At 45.9% G+C, this 12,852-nt stretch overlaps 1 long non-coding RNA gene across 1 annotated transcript; it reads right to left on the reverse strand.

The window, feature by feature from the left end:
* Window positions 1-8,457: 8,457 nt before the first annotated feature.
* On the reverse strand, window positions 8,458-10,488 carry LOC115202132 (uncharacterized). The gene is made up of 2 exons (XR_003879915.1): window positions 10,204-10,488; window positions 8,458-10,025 (listed from the first exon to the last, which is right to left on the reverse strand). It is a non-coding gene; the product is annotated as an uncharacterized LOC115202132 (long non-coding RNA).
* Window positions 10,489-12,852: the final 2,364 nt, after the last annotated feature.

Below are 12,852 nucleotides of genomic sequence, written 5' to 3' on the forward strand. Positions count from 1 at the left end.
ATTGTTCATTGACGTACTGTACATGCACATCAAGTTAAAATGTTTCACCCTTTCTCTGAAGAAAACATCACACTACACTACCACTGGTTGTCAAAGTACCTACAGCTACAAAGGTCACACAAATTAGGTATGAACATTTGCCATCAAATTGGTCCATTTGGCATTTATGCACCTCAGCAAGAATTGACTTATAATGGAGTTGTGATGTTAAGCATGAATATTTACACATATACGTACACACACACTTTGGCACACACATATACATCCTCACGCTACAGTAACAGGGGAGGAGCGTGATGAAAAGACTGGATATATGAGGAATTAAGACGGAGTGGAATCATCCAGCTAAGCTCCGATGGGAACAGGGATTGAAGCCATGCTCCTGTGTACTGGAGAGAAGGAAAAAGGGAGGAAACGAGAGAGAGACATAGAAAGAGGGAGAAACTGAGAAAGAGAGAGGGACAGGGAGAGAGAATGAATGAATGAGGGAAAATCAAATATTTGCAGATGTTGTCGCTTCTAACTCCAACAGTGCAGTAATACCTAGCAATACAAAAACAATATACACCAAAGAAATGAAGAAATATCAGAACGAGCAATGTCAGAGTCCAGAATAAATATATAATACACTGAGTATACAAAACAGTAAGAACACCTACTCTTTCAATTACATAGACTGATCAGGTGAAAGCCATGATCCTTTAGTGATGTCACTTGTTAAATCCACTATCAGTGTAGCTGAAGGGGAGGAGACAGGTTAATTGTTAAAAGTCTAAGCTGTTGGGGGGTTCTAAGCTGACATATAGAATTGTTTTATGATGGTCATACTATAGATAATTTAGCTGTTTTATTTAGAATTTTAGTTCCCCTTTAGGTATACAAAAATATACATTAAACAATTATTTGATCAAAAATAGAATTTGGCCTGTACTAATATAGCTCAGAGAAACACAATGAATAACCCATTCATAAATGTAAAAAAAGATATGAAAAAAACACTAAGAACAAGGTTTTGAATCGTTTGTACTATATCTAGGAAACATAAGAAATCTCAGGATGTCATGCCTGCGCCCGCTCCCCCACTCTGGCACTCAAGGACGCCAGGCTGCCCATCATTACGCACACCTGTCACCATCATTACGCGCATCAGCGCTTCATGGAATCATTTGGACTCCTTCACTTTGTTGATTGTCCCCTCTATATCTGTCTGTTCCTCAGTTTGATCTCTGTGTCACAACATCCACAGAAGGGGGCGCCTCTCCTCGGTCGAGCGGCGCTCGGCGGTCGTCGTCGCCGGCCTACTAGCTGCCACCGATCTGTGTTTCAGTGTCTATTAGTTATGTCTGTTTTTGTTTGCACCTGTTTTGTGTTTGTCATTAGTGGGGGGGTTATTTAGTCTGTCTGTGTTTAGCTAGGATTTGTGCGGGATTGTTCGTTGTTACGTGTGGTGTTACGTATATTATCTAGGCATTAGGGTTGTCGGGCTGTGCCCCGTCTGCCTTTTGCGCGGAGCTTCGTTTAGTCATTCTTTCTGACTGTTATGCTCCCAGCTGTATATGAATCTTGCCCGTGGACTTATTAAATTAAGTTTGTTGTCACGGACCTCCGTCTCCTGCGCTTGACTCACTCCTTAAACTGTTCATTCCGCTCGTGACAGAATCCCGCACCAAATATGGAGTCAGCAGGGACAGGAACATTGTCAATGGAAGAACAAGTCTCCCAACATGCCAGCCGCTTCCAGCGACTGGGCACGGCCATGGACCAGGTGCTGACCCGATTGGAGAGCTGGGAGCGAGTCGCTCCATCACCCCCACCAGGACCAATTCATCACCCTGCGCCCCTACCGAATCCAACCGAACCCAGTACAAGCGGGATACGGATAATGGCTCCCAGGGAGTTCGACGGGACGGCCGCTGGGTGCAAGGGGTTTTTGCTCCAGTTGGACCTGTACCTGGCGACCGTCCGGCCCTCTCCCTCCAATGAAGAGAGGGTGAGCGTCCTCGTCTCGTGCCTCACGGGTAGAGCCCTGGAATGGGCCAACGCCGTCTGGGAGGGCCCAGACTCTGCGAAAAACAACTACCCAGAGTTCGCTTGCCACTTCCGGGCGGTATTCGATCATCCCCCGGAGGGCAAGGCGGCGGGCGATCGATTATTTCATCTGAGGCAGGAGACGAGGAGCGCTCAGGACTTTGCTCTGGAGTTCCGGACTCTGGCCGCCGGATCGGGGTGGAATGAGCGGGCCCTGATTGACCACTACAGGTGTAGTCTACGTGAGGACGTCCGCCGGGAGCTGGCTTGCCGGGACCATACCACCACGCTGGACCAGTTAATTGATTTATCCATCAGGCTGGACAACCTGCTAGCTGCCCGGGGACATTCCGATCGGGGCCTATTCATTCCACCTCCCATCCCTCCTGCTCCAACGCCCATGGAGCTTGGAGGGACTGCTGCTTGGAGGACCGGAGGGGGGGGCCTCTCCTGCACCCACTGTGGCCGTAGAGGACACACTGCGGACCGGTGCTGGAGAGGTCCTCCCGGGAACTCAGATGGCAGGCAGAGCACTCCATCGAAACCCCAGGTGAGTCAGCACCAACCTCACTCAGAGCCCCCTGTCGATCACATGTATGTCTCTGTTTTCTTCCCAGAGTTTTCCCCTCACTCCCAGTGTAAGGCACTAGTCGATTCAGGCGCAGCTGGGAGTTTCATGGACCGAAGTGTTGCTGATAAGTTAGGGATTCCCCTGGTTAAACTGGACAAACCCTTCCCCGTGCACGCGTTAGATAGTCGACCACTAGGGTCTGGCCAAGTAAGGGAGGAAACAGTGCCACTGGTCATGGTAACGCAGGGGGGTCATGAGGAAAGTATCAGACTGTTCCTTATTGATTCCCCGGCGTTTCCGGTGGTGCTGGGACTTCCCTGGCTAGCCTCTCACAAATCTCAGATTTCATGGGGGTAGGGGGCTCTTAAGGGGTGGTCGAGGGAGTGCTCAGGTAGGTGTATAGGAGTTTCCATCGGTGCAACCACGGTGGAGAGTCCAGACCAAGTCTCCACTGTACACATCCCCTCTGAATATGCCGATTTGGCTATCGCCTTCAGTAAAACAAAGGCAACTCAATTACCACCCCATCGACAGGGGGATTGTGTGATAAACCTCCAGGCTGGCGCAGCCCTTCCTAAAAGTCACGTGTACCCTCTGTCGCAGGAGGAGACAGTGGCTATGGAGACATACGTTACTGAATCCTTGAGACAGGGATACATTCGGCCATCTAAATCACCCGTCTCCTCGAGTTTCTTTTTTGTGAAAAAGAAGGGGGGAGGCCTGCGTCCGTGCATTGACTATAGAGGTCTAAATTCTATCACAGTGGGGTTCAGTTACCCACTACCTCTCATTGCTACGGCCGTGGAGTCATTTCACGGGGCACGCTTTTTCACCAAACTAGATCTCAGGAGCGCGTATAACCTGGTGCGTATCCGAGATGGAGACGAGTGGAAGACCGCATTTAGTACCACATCGGGCCATTATGAGTACCTCGTCATGCCATATGGGTTAAAGAATGCTCCCGCCGTCTTCCAATCCTTTGTGGACGAGGTTCTCAGGGACATGCTCGGGCAGGGGGTGGTGGTGTACATCGATGACATCTTGATCTACTCCGCTACTCGCGCCGCGCATGTGGCTCTGGTGCGTAAAGTGCTTGGGCGGCTGCTGGAGCATGACCTATACGTCAAGGCTGAGAAATGTGAGTTCTTTCAACAAGTCGTTTCTTTTCTGGGATATCGCATTTCCACCACAAGGGTGGTGATGGAAGATGACCGCGTTACGGCTGTGCGTAATTGGCCGACCCCTACCACTGTGAAGGAGGTGCAGCGGTTCTTGGGGTTCGCCAATTATTACCGGAGGTTTATCCGGGGTTTTGGCCAGGTGGCAGCTCCCATTACCTCACTGATGAAGGGGGGTCCAGTGCAATTGCGGTGGTCGGCAGAGGCGGACAGAGCCTTCCGTCGTCTGAAGGTTCTGTTTACCAACGCTCCGGTGCTGGCGCATCTGGATCTCTCTTTGCCATTCATAGTGGAGGTGGACGCGTCCGAGGCTGGGGTGGGAGCTGTGCTTTCGCAGCGTTCAGGCGCTCCTCCGAAGCTCCGCCCCTGTGCATTCTTTTCTAAGAAGCTGAGCCCGGCAGAGCGCAACTATGATGTGGGGGACAGGGAGTTGTTAGCCGTGGTCAAGGCTTTGACAGTGTGGAGACATTGGCTTGAGGGGGCACGTCATCCTTTTCTCATCTGGACCGACCACCGTAACCTGGAGTACATCCGGGCAGCGAGGAGACTTAATCCTCGTCAAGCCAGGTGGGCCATGTTCTTTATGAGGTTTCAGTTCACCCTTTCGTACATTCCGGGTTCTCGGAACCGGAAGGCCGACGCACTGTCACGTCTCTACGACACCGAGGAGCGGACCATCGATCCCACTCCCATACTCCCGGCTTCCTGTCTAGTGGCACCGGTGGTGTGGGAGGTGGATGCGGACATCGAGCGGGCGGGTCGGTTCGAACCCACTCCAACTCAATGTCCCACGGGTCGGAAGTTCGTCCCGCTGGGTGTCCGCGATCGCTTGATCCGATGGGCCCACACTTTACCCTCCTCGGGTCACCCTGGGGTGGAACGGACAGTGCGAGGCCTGAGGGGGAAGTACTGGTGGCCCACCTTGGTAGAGGATGTAACACACTATGTCTCTTCCTGTTCGGTGTGCGCCCAGTGCAAGGCTCCTAGGCACCTGCCTCGAGGAAAATTACAGCCCCTCCCCGTTCCACAACGACCTTGGTCTCACCTCTCGGTGGATTTCCTTACGGATCTCCCGCCATCTCAGGGAAATACTACGATCCTGGTTGTTGTGGATTGGTTCTCAAAGTCCTGCCGTCTGCTTCCGTTGCCCGGTCTTCCTACGGCCCTACAGACCGCGGAGGCCCTATTCACCCACGTCTTCCGGCACTACGGGGTGCCCGAGGATATCGTATCTGATCGGGGTCCCCAGTTCACGTCCAGGGTGTGGAGGTCGTTTATGGAGAGGCTGGGGGTCTCGGTCAGCCTGACCTCGGCTTTCCACCCCGAGAGTAATGGGCAGGTAGAGCGCATTAACCAGGATGTAGGCAGGTTTCTGCGGTCATATTGCCAGGACCGGCCAGGGGAGTTGGCGCGGTTCGTACCCTGGGCCGAGATGGCCCAGAATTCTCAGCGCCACTCCTCTACTAACCTGTCACCCTTCCAGGTCGTGTTGGGGTATCAGCCGGTCCTGGTGCCATGGCAACAGAGCCAGACAGAGGCTCCTGCGGTGGAGGAATGGGTCCAGCGCTCTAGGGAAACCTGGAATGCGGTCCAGGAGAGTATAAAGAAGGCTCGAGAACGACACAAAGAGAGCGCTGACCGCCACCGCAGTGAAGCCCCCGTGTTTAACCCGGGGGATAGAGTCTGGCTCTCGACCCGGAACCTGCCCCTCCGCCTGCCCTGCCGGAAGCTGGGTCCGCGATTTGTGGGGCCTTTCAAAGTCCTGAGGAGAATAAACGAGGTGTGTTATAGGTTACAACTTCCTACATATTACCGTATTAACCCCTCGTTTCATGTGTCTCTCCTCAGGCCGGTGGTAGCTGGTCCGCTGCAGGACGCTGAGGTGCGGGAGGTCCCCCCGCCCCCCCTGGACATCGGAGGGGCCCGGCGTACACAGTCCGGGCCATCTTGGACTCCCGACGTCGGGTGGGGGGCCAACAGTACCTCGTGGACTGGGAGGGGTACGGTCCGGAGGAGAGGTGCTGGGTCCCGGCGAGGGACATTCTGGATCCAGCCATGTTGCGGAATTTCCACAACCTCCGCCCAGATCGCCCAGCGCCTCGCCCTCCGGGTCATCCTCGAGGCCGGCGTCGGCGCGCTGCGGGACCCGCGCGTCAGGGGAGGGGTACTGTCACAACATCCACAGAAGGGGGCGCCTCTCCTCGGTCGAGCGGCGGTCGTTGTCGCCGGCCTACTAGCTGCCACCGATCTGTGTTTCAGTGTCTATTAGTTATGTCTGTTTTTGTTTGCACCTGTTTTGTGTTTGTCATTAGTGGGGGGGTTATTTAGTCTGTCTGTGTTTAGCTAGGACTTGTGCGGGATTGTTCGTTGTTACGTGTGGTGTTACGTATATTATCTAGGCATTAGGGTTGTCGGGCTGTGCCCCGTCTGCCTTTTGCGAGGAGCTTCGTTTAGTCATTCTTTCTGACTGTTATGCTCCCAGCTGTATATGAATCTTGCCCGTGGACTTATTAAATTAAGTTTGTTGTCACGGACCTCCGTCTCCTGCGCTTGACTCACTCCTTAAACTGTTCATTCCGCTCGTGACACTCTGTGTCAGCATTAATGTAGTTTTGTTTCCCCTGTCCAGACGCTGTCTGTGTTCTGTTTCATGTCTGTCCTCACACAAGAAACATATATATTTTTTTACACTTATACCCCTTTTTTTGGGAGGCACCAAACTACTTTCATACTTCCATAAATGTTTTAAAACTGTCACCGGTTACCTTCACACGAGTCCTGTGATACTTGTGGGGGTCGTAGAGCAAAACGGAGACCACCATCCATAGAGTGGGCATAATAGTTTTATTGGTCAAACTATTCAGATGCTACAGATGTTTTTTTTTTGAGAGACGACCAACTTTCGGGAAGTCATGGTCTGACAACCACCTCTCTAGCTCTTTCCAGAGAGGTGTTTGCGGTGGATGCGGTGGATTGATCCAAACAGATATCTCTAGTTTAAAATTATGGATTTTGATGGGGATTTTTTTTAAATCTTACTTAGATTGACACACCAGTGGGTCAATCAACAAAAAAAATGTTTAAGTAGTATTTTTAATTGAGACAGATTGTGTATGGGTGCCATTCAGAGGGTGAATGGGCAAGACAAAAAATGTAAGTGCCTTTGAACAGGGTATGGTAGTAGGTGCCAGGCTCACCGGTTTGTGTCAAGAGTTGCAACGCTGCTGGGTTTTTCCACTCTCAAAAGTTTCCCATGTGTATCAGGAATGATCTACCACCCAAAGAACATCCAGCCAACTTGACACACTGTGGGAAAGCACTGGAGTCAACATGGGCCAGTATCCCAGTGGAACGCTTTCGGCACCTTGTAAAGTCCATGCCCCGACTAATTGAGTCTGTTCTGAGGGCAAAAAGGGGGCGTGCAACTCAATATTAGGAAGCTGTTCCTAATGTTTGGTATACTCAGTGTATATAGACAGTATGGACAGTATATGAATAGAAAAGGTTTTACAGCAGTAGTTATGTAGGATGGGCCATGACTAGAATACAGTACATATGAAGTGGGTAAAACAGTATGTAGTATTATTAGTGACCAGGGTTCAATGACTACGTACATAGGGATCACTACCTGGCCAGGTTCAGAAGGACAAATCTACAACAAGATTAGGATGGTTATATTAACTGTAGAAACCAGGCAAGATACAAAATGGAGAAGGCCAAATCCTCACATTACATAGACGCCGTTAATAATAACTTACATCAGCCTCGTAAACTGTGGAAAATGTTAAAGGACATTGGCTCACAAAATTCCCATAAGGTAAAATCCTGTAATATTGGCCTGGATATTGATTATGTTTTATGCTATGACCAGGAAAAGGTTGCAAATTATTTTAACAAATGTTTTATTACTATAGCCTCATCTCTGGTTAAGAAGTTATCGACCTGCTGTGGACACTATGGCCAGTCTTTCATTAAGAACATTTATCATAGCGAAGGTATCACAAATTATTTGTTTGAGCGGTGCATGGTAACAGAGGACAACGTTTCCAATCTACTATGCTTAATGAGCACAAACAAAGCAACTGGACTGGATAACCTTTCTGCAAGATTCATAAAGGATAGTGCTTGTGTCACTGCTAAAATGATAAAGCATATTGTAAACATTTCTATTAGTAGTGGTACATTTCCAAAGGATCTCAAAACAGCCCGGGTGGTTCCACTCCACAAGAGCACAAAAGAAATGTAGGAAACGACAGGCCTGTGTCGATCCTCAGCACCTTATCCAAAGTTGTTGAGAGATTTGTTTTTTAATCAACTTGAGGGATACCTTCTCGATCACAAACTTCTTTATGAACTACAATCTGGCTCAACTCATTCCACTGGTCCTTATCCACCTTTTTGACCACATCAAGCAGGAAAGTGAGAAAGGGAACTATACAGGTATGGTCATGTTAGACTAACAGAAAGCTTTTGACACTGTGGAAAATGATATTCTCCTGATGAAACTGAAATGCAGGGGTCTAAATTATGTAGCAGTGAACTGGTTTAGGTCTTATCTGACCAACAGAACACAGGTATGTAATGTTGGTGATGTACTGTCAGAGGCATTTGGAGTACTGCAGGGATCCATTTTAGAGCCTCTGTTATTTCTTATATACGTTAATGATATGCCAGATACAGTAAAGTGTAAACTCATGCTTTATGCTGATGATTCGGCCAAACTGGTATCAGGGAAGGATACAGTTTACAGAGAGGAGTAAGGAATTGCATTTTGTTAGAGATTGGTTGACTGACAACAAATTGTGACTACATTTGTGAAAAAACTGAATCGATTTTGTTTGGAGCAAAACTTTGTTGGCTTAGAGCTGAAAAGATAAAGGTAAATTGTGCAGGCAAGGAGATTGAATCTAAAACACGTGTATCTTATCTGATTGGTGCTCAAATTCTTTCTAAAATGGTGAACACATTGACATTTTTATATCGTAACAATAGATATTTTAACATCAAAGTTAAGAAACTGCTTGTCTCAACCTTGATTCAGTTTTGATTATGCCTGCTCTGATTGGTATACTGGGCTATCAAAAAAGCTGAAAAAGAGAATGCAGGTCATGCAAAATAATGTTATCAGGTATATGCTGAATGTCCCCCCTAGGGCCCATATAGGGGTACAGGAGTTCCGGGAAGTGGACAAACTTAATCATATGTTCGAGATCTTAAATGATGGTGCCCCAGGTTAAAATCACAAGAGTAAACAGTATTGTGAGGAGCACGTTTTTCTATACAGGCATTTGTCTATGGAATAGCCTTCACTTGCAGATCAAGCAAAGAAAAAGTAAAAATAGCTTTAAAAAGCTGGCAAAGTTTTTCATTTGGACAAGGTAAGAGAAAGTAAGTAAGTGAAACCACTCCACTGCTCCTTGTGCCCCCTACTGCTGGTCAGGTGTATTATTTGAAGGATCGGTATGATGTGCAATTAATAGATTGTTTTAATGTGAAATGAATATGGTTGATTTTTAAGGTTAGGGAGAAGTGCAGTGAATAGTGCCACTTTTTACCATGTCAATATAAATGTATGTTTTTATGGTTGTTTGTAATTTTGTCTTGCATTTTAATCATTATATGTGTTATTCCTTTTACCACCGAGGAACACTTTGGAAACAAGCGTTTTAATTAATACTTTCAAGTGATATCCTCTGGGTCCACCTTGTACATTTTGTTGTATGTCTGTTACGCAGAATCAATTCAATTCAATTCAAAAAGCTGAGCTGAGCTGTAGTCAGTGAACAGCATTCCGACATAGGTATTCCTCATGTCTAGGTGGAGTAGGGCAGTGCGATGGCGATTGCGTTGTCCGTGGATCTGTTGGAGCGGTATGCAAATTGTAGTGGATATAGGGTGTCGGGTAAGGTGGAGGTGATATGACCCTTAACTAGACTCTCAAAGCACTTTGTGATGACAGAAGAGAGTGCTACGGGGTGATAGTCATTTTGTTCAGTTACCGTTGCGTTCTTGGGTACAGGAACAATGGTGGACATCTTAACCCTTGTATGGTGTTCATGTTTTTGTTGTTCACCCAATGTTTACAGGTCTGATGGACTGTCAAGTTGTGTATGGTTCACACTGCAGCTCTTTGCCCAAACTTGAAAAAAGGCCTCTTTAAGGAATGAAGGACGCAAGGGACAACTACATTTTCTTCTGACTTCTTTTTTTTTCAGTTAGTTCGTTAGTTAGTTAATTAAGTTGATAACCTTTAAAGGCAAAACACAAAAAGAAATATACATTACTTCAAGTAAGGTCATTTCAAATTAAATATATAATCTCAATGTAGTCATATTATCTAAATTATACTATCAACTAAATTAGTCAATTGGTCTCAATTCTCAACACAAATAAACACCTAACTGACAACAATGTCCATGTGCCTACCGGTTGAGTTTCCAGAATCCTAAATGAGCTGAATGTATGTGAATGAGAGTCTCCTCTTCCATGAAGGACTTACAGTGAAATGCTTTTTCACCAAACATTTCACCACCTGCTATCACAAAGGTGCACCAGTATATATGTTCCCCAGGGAAACACAAGCTAATGATGGGTTCCACAATGCATACACTCTTTCGCCCCCTGCTGGTGTTTTATCTTTGAAATCAGTTGAAAATGTGAATGCCTTGAATATGAATACCTGTCTTTTGACGCAAAACATTATTGGGTTTTTAAAACAACACAGCCATAACAATGTATGTAAAAATACTTAATACTTAATACTTAGATGTTGACTTACAGTTGAAGTCGGAGTTTACATACACTTCGGTTGGGGTCATTAAAACTTGATTTTCAACCACTCCACAAATTTCTTGTTAACAAACTATAGTTTTGGCAAGTCGGTTAGGACATCTACTTTGTGCATGACACAAGTAATTTTTCCAACAATTGTTTACAGACAGATTATTTCACTTATAATTCACTGTTTCACATTTCCAGTGGGTCAGACGTTTACATACACTAAGTTGACTGTGCCTTTAAACAGCTTGGAAAATTCCAGAAAATAATGTCATGTATTTAGAAGCTTCTGATAGGCTAATTGACATCATTTGAATCAATTGGAGGTGTACCTGTGGATGTATTTCAAGGCCTACCTTCAAACTCAGTGCCTCTTTATTTGACATCATGGGAAAATCAAAAGAAATCAGCCAAGACCTCAGAAAAAAAATTGTAGATCTCCACAAGTCTGTTTTATCCTTGGGATCCAAATGCCTGAAGGTACCACGTTCATCTGTACAAAGAATAGTATGCAAATATAAACACCATGGGACCACGCAGCCGTCATACCGCTCTGTCTCCTAGAGATGAACGTACTTTGGTTCGAAAAGTGCAAATCAACCCCAGAACAATAGCAAAGGACCTTGTGAAGATGCTGGAGGAAACAGGTACAAAAGTATCTGTATCTGCAGTAAAATGAGTCCTATATCAACATAATCTGAAAGGACGCTCAGCAAGGAAGAAGCCACTGCTCCAAAACCGTCATGAAAAAGCCAGACTACGGTTTGCAACTGCACATGGGGACAAAGATTGTACTTTTTGGAGAAATGTTCTCTGGTCTGATGAAACAAAAATAGAACTGTTTGGCCATAATGACCATCGTTATGTTTGGAGGAAAAAGGGGGAGGCTTGCAAGCCGAAGAACACCATCCTAACCGTGAAGTACGGGGGTGACAGCATCATGTTGTGGGGCTGCTTTGTTGCAGGAGGGACGTGCACTTCACAAAATAGATGGCATCATGAGGCAGGAAAATTATGTGGATATATTGAAGCAACATCTCAAGACATCAGTCAGGATGTTAAAGCTTGGTCGCAAATGGACAATGACCCCAAGCATACTTTCAAAGTTGTGGCAAAATGGCTTAAGGACAACAAAGTCAAGGTATTGGAGTGGCCATCACAAAGCCCTGACCTCAATCCTATAGAAAATTTGTGGGCAGAACTGAAAAAGCGTGTGTGAGCAAGGAGGTCTACAAACTTGACTCAGTTACAACAGCTCTGTCAGGAGGAATGGGCCAAAATTCACCCAATTTATTGTGGGAATCTTGTGGAAGGCTACCCGGAACGTTTGAGCCATGTTAAACAATTTAAAGGCAATGCTACCAAATACTAATTGAGTGTATGTAAACTTCTGACCCACTGGGAATGTGATTAAAGAAATATAAACTGTAATAAATCATTCTCTCTACTATTATTCTGACATTTCACATTCTTAAAATAAAGTAGTGATCCTAATTAACCTACGACACAGAATTTTTACTCGGTTAACCTCTATAGGGTAGGTGGCACCAAATCGTCCCACCTACGTAACAGCCAGTGGAATCCTGTGGCGCAATATTCAAATACCTTAGAAATGCTATTACTTCAATTTCTCAAACATATGACTATTTTACAGCATTTTAAAGACAAGACTCTCGTTAATCTAACCACACTGCCCGATTTCAAAAAGGCATTACAACGAAAGCAAAACATTAGATTATGTCAGCAGAGTACCCAGCCAGAAATAATCAGACACCCATTTTTCAAGCTAGCATATAATGTCACAAAAACCCAGAAGACAGCTAAATGCAGCACTAACCTTTGATGATCTTCATTAGATGACACACCTAGGACATTATGTTATACAATACATGCATGTTTTGTTCAATGAAGTTCATATTTATATCAAAAACCAGCTTTTTACATTAGCATGTGACGTTCAGAACTAGCATAACCCCCGCAAACTTCCGGCGAATTTACTAACAATTTACTAAATTACTCACGATAAACGTTCACAAAAAGCATAACAATTATTTTAAGAATTATAGATACAGAACTCCTCTATGCACTCGATATGTCCGATTTTAAAATAGCTTTTCGGTGAAAGCACATTTTGCAATATTCTAAGTAGATAGCCCAGCATCCCAGGGCTAGCTATTTAGACACCCAGCAAGTTTAGCCTTCACCAAACTCCGATTTACTATTAGAAAAGTTTGATTACCTTTGGTGTTCTTCGTCAGAATGCACTCCCAGGACTTCTACTTCAATAACAAATGTTGG

The sequence above is a fragment of the Salmo trutta genome, chromosome 11, assembly GCF_901001165.1.
Source record: "Salmo trutta chromosome 11, fSalTru1.1, whole genome shotgun sequence".
Lineage (NCBI taxonomy): Eukaryota > Metazoa > Chordata > Actinopteri > Salmoniformes > Salmonidae > Salmo > Salmo trutta.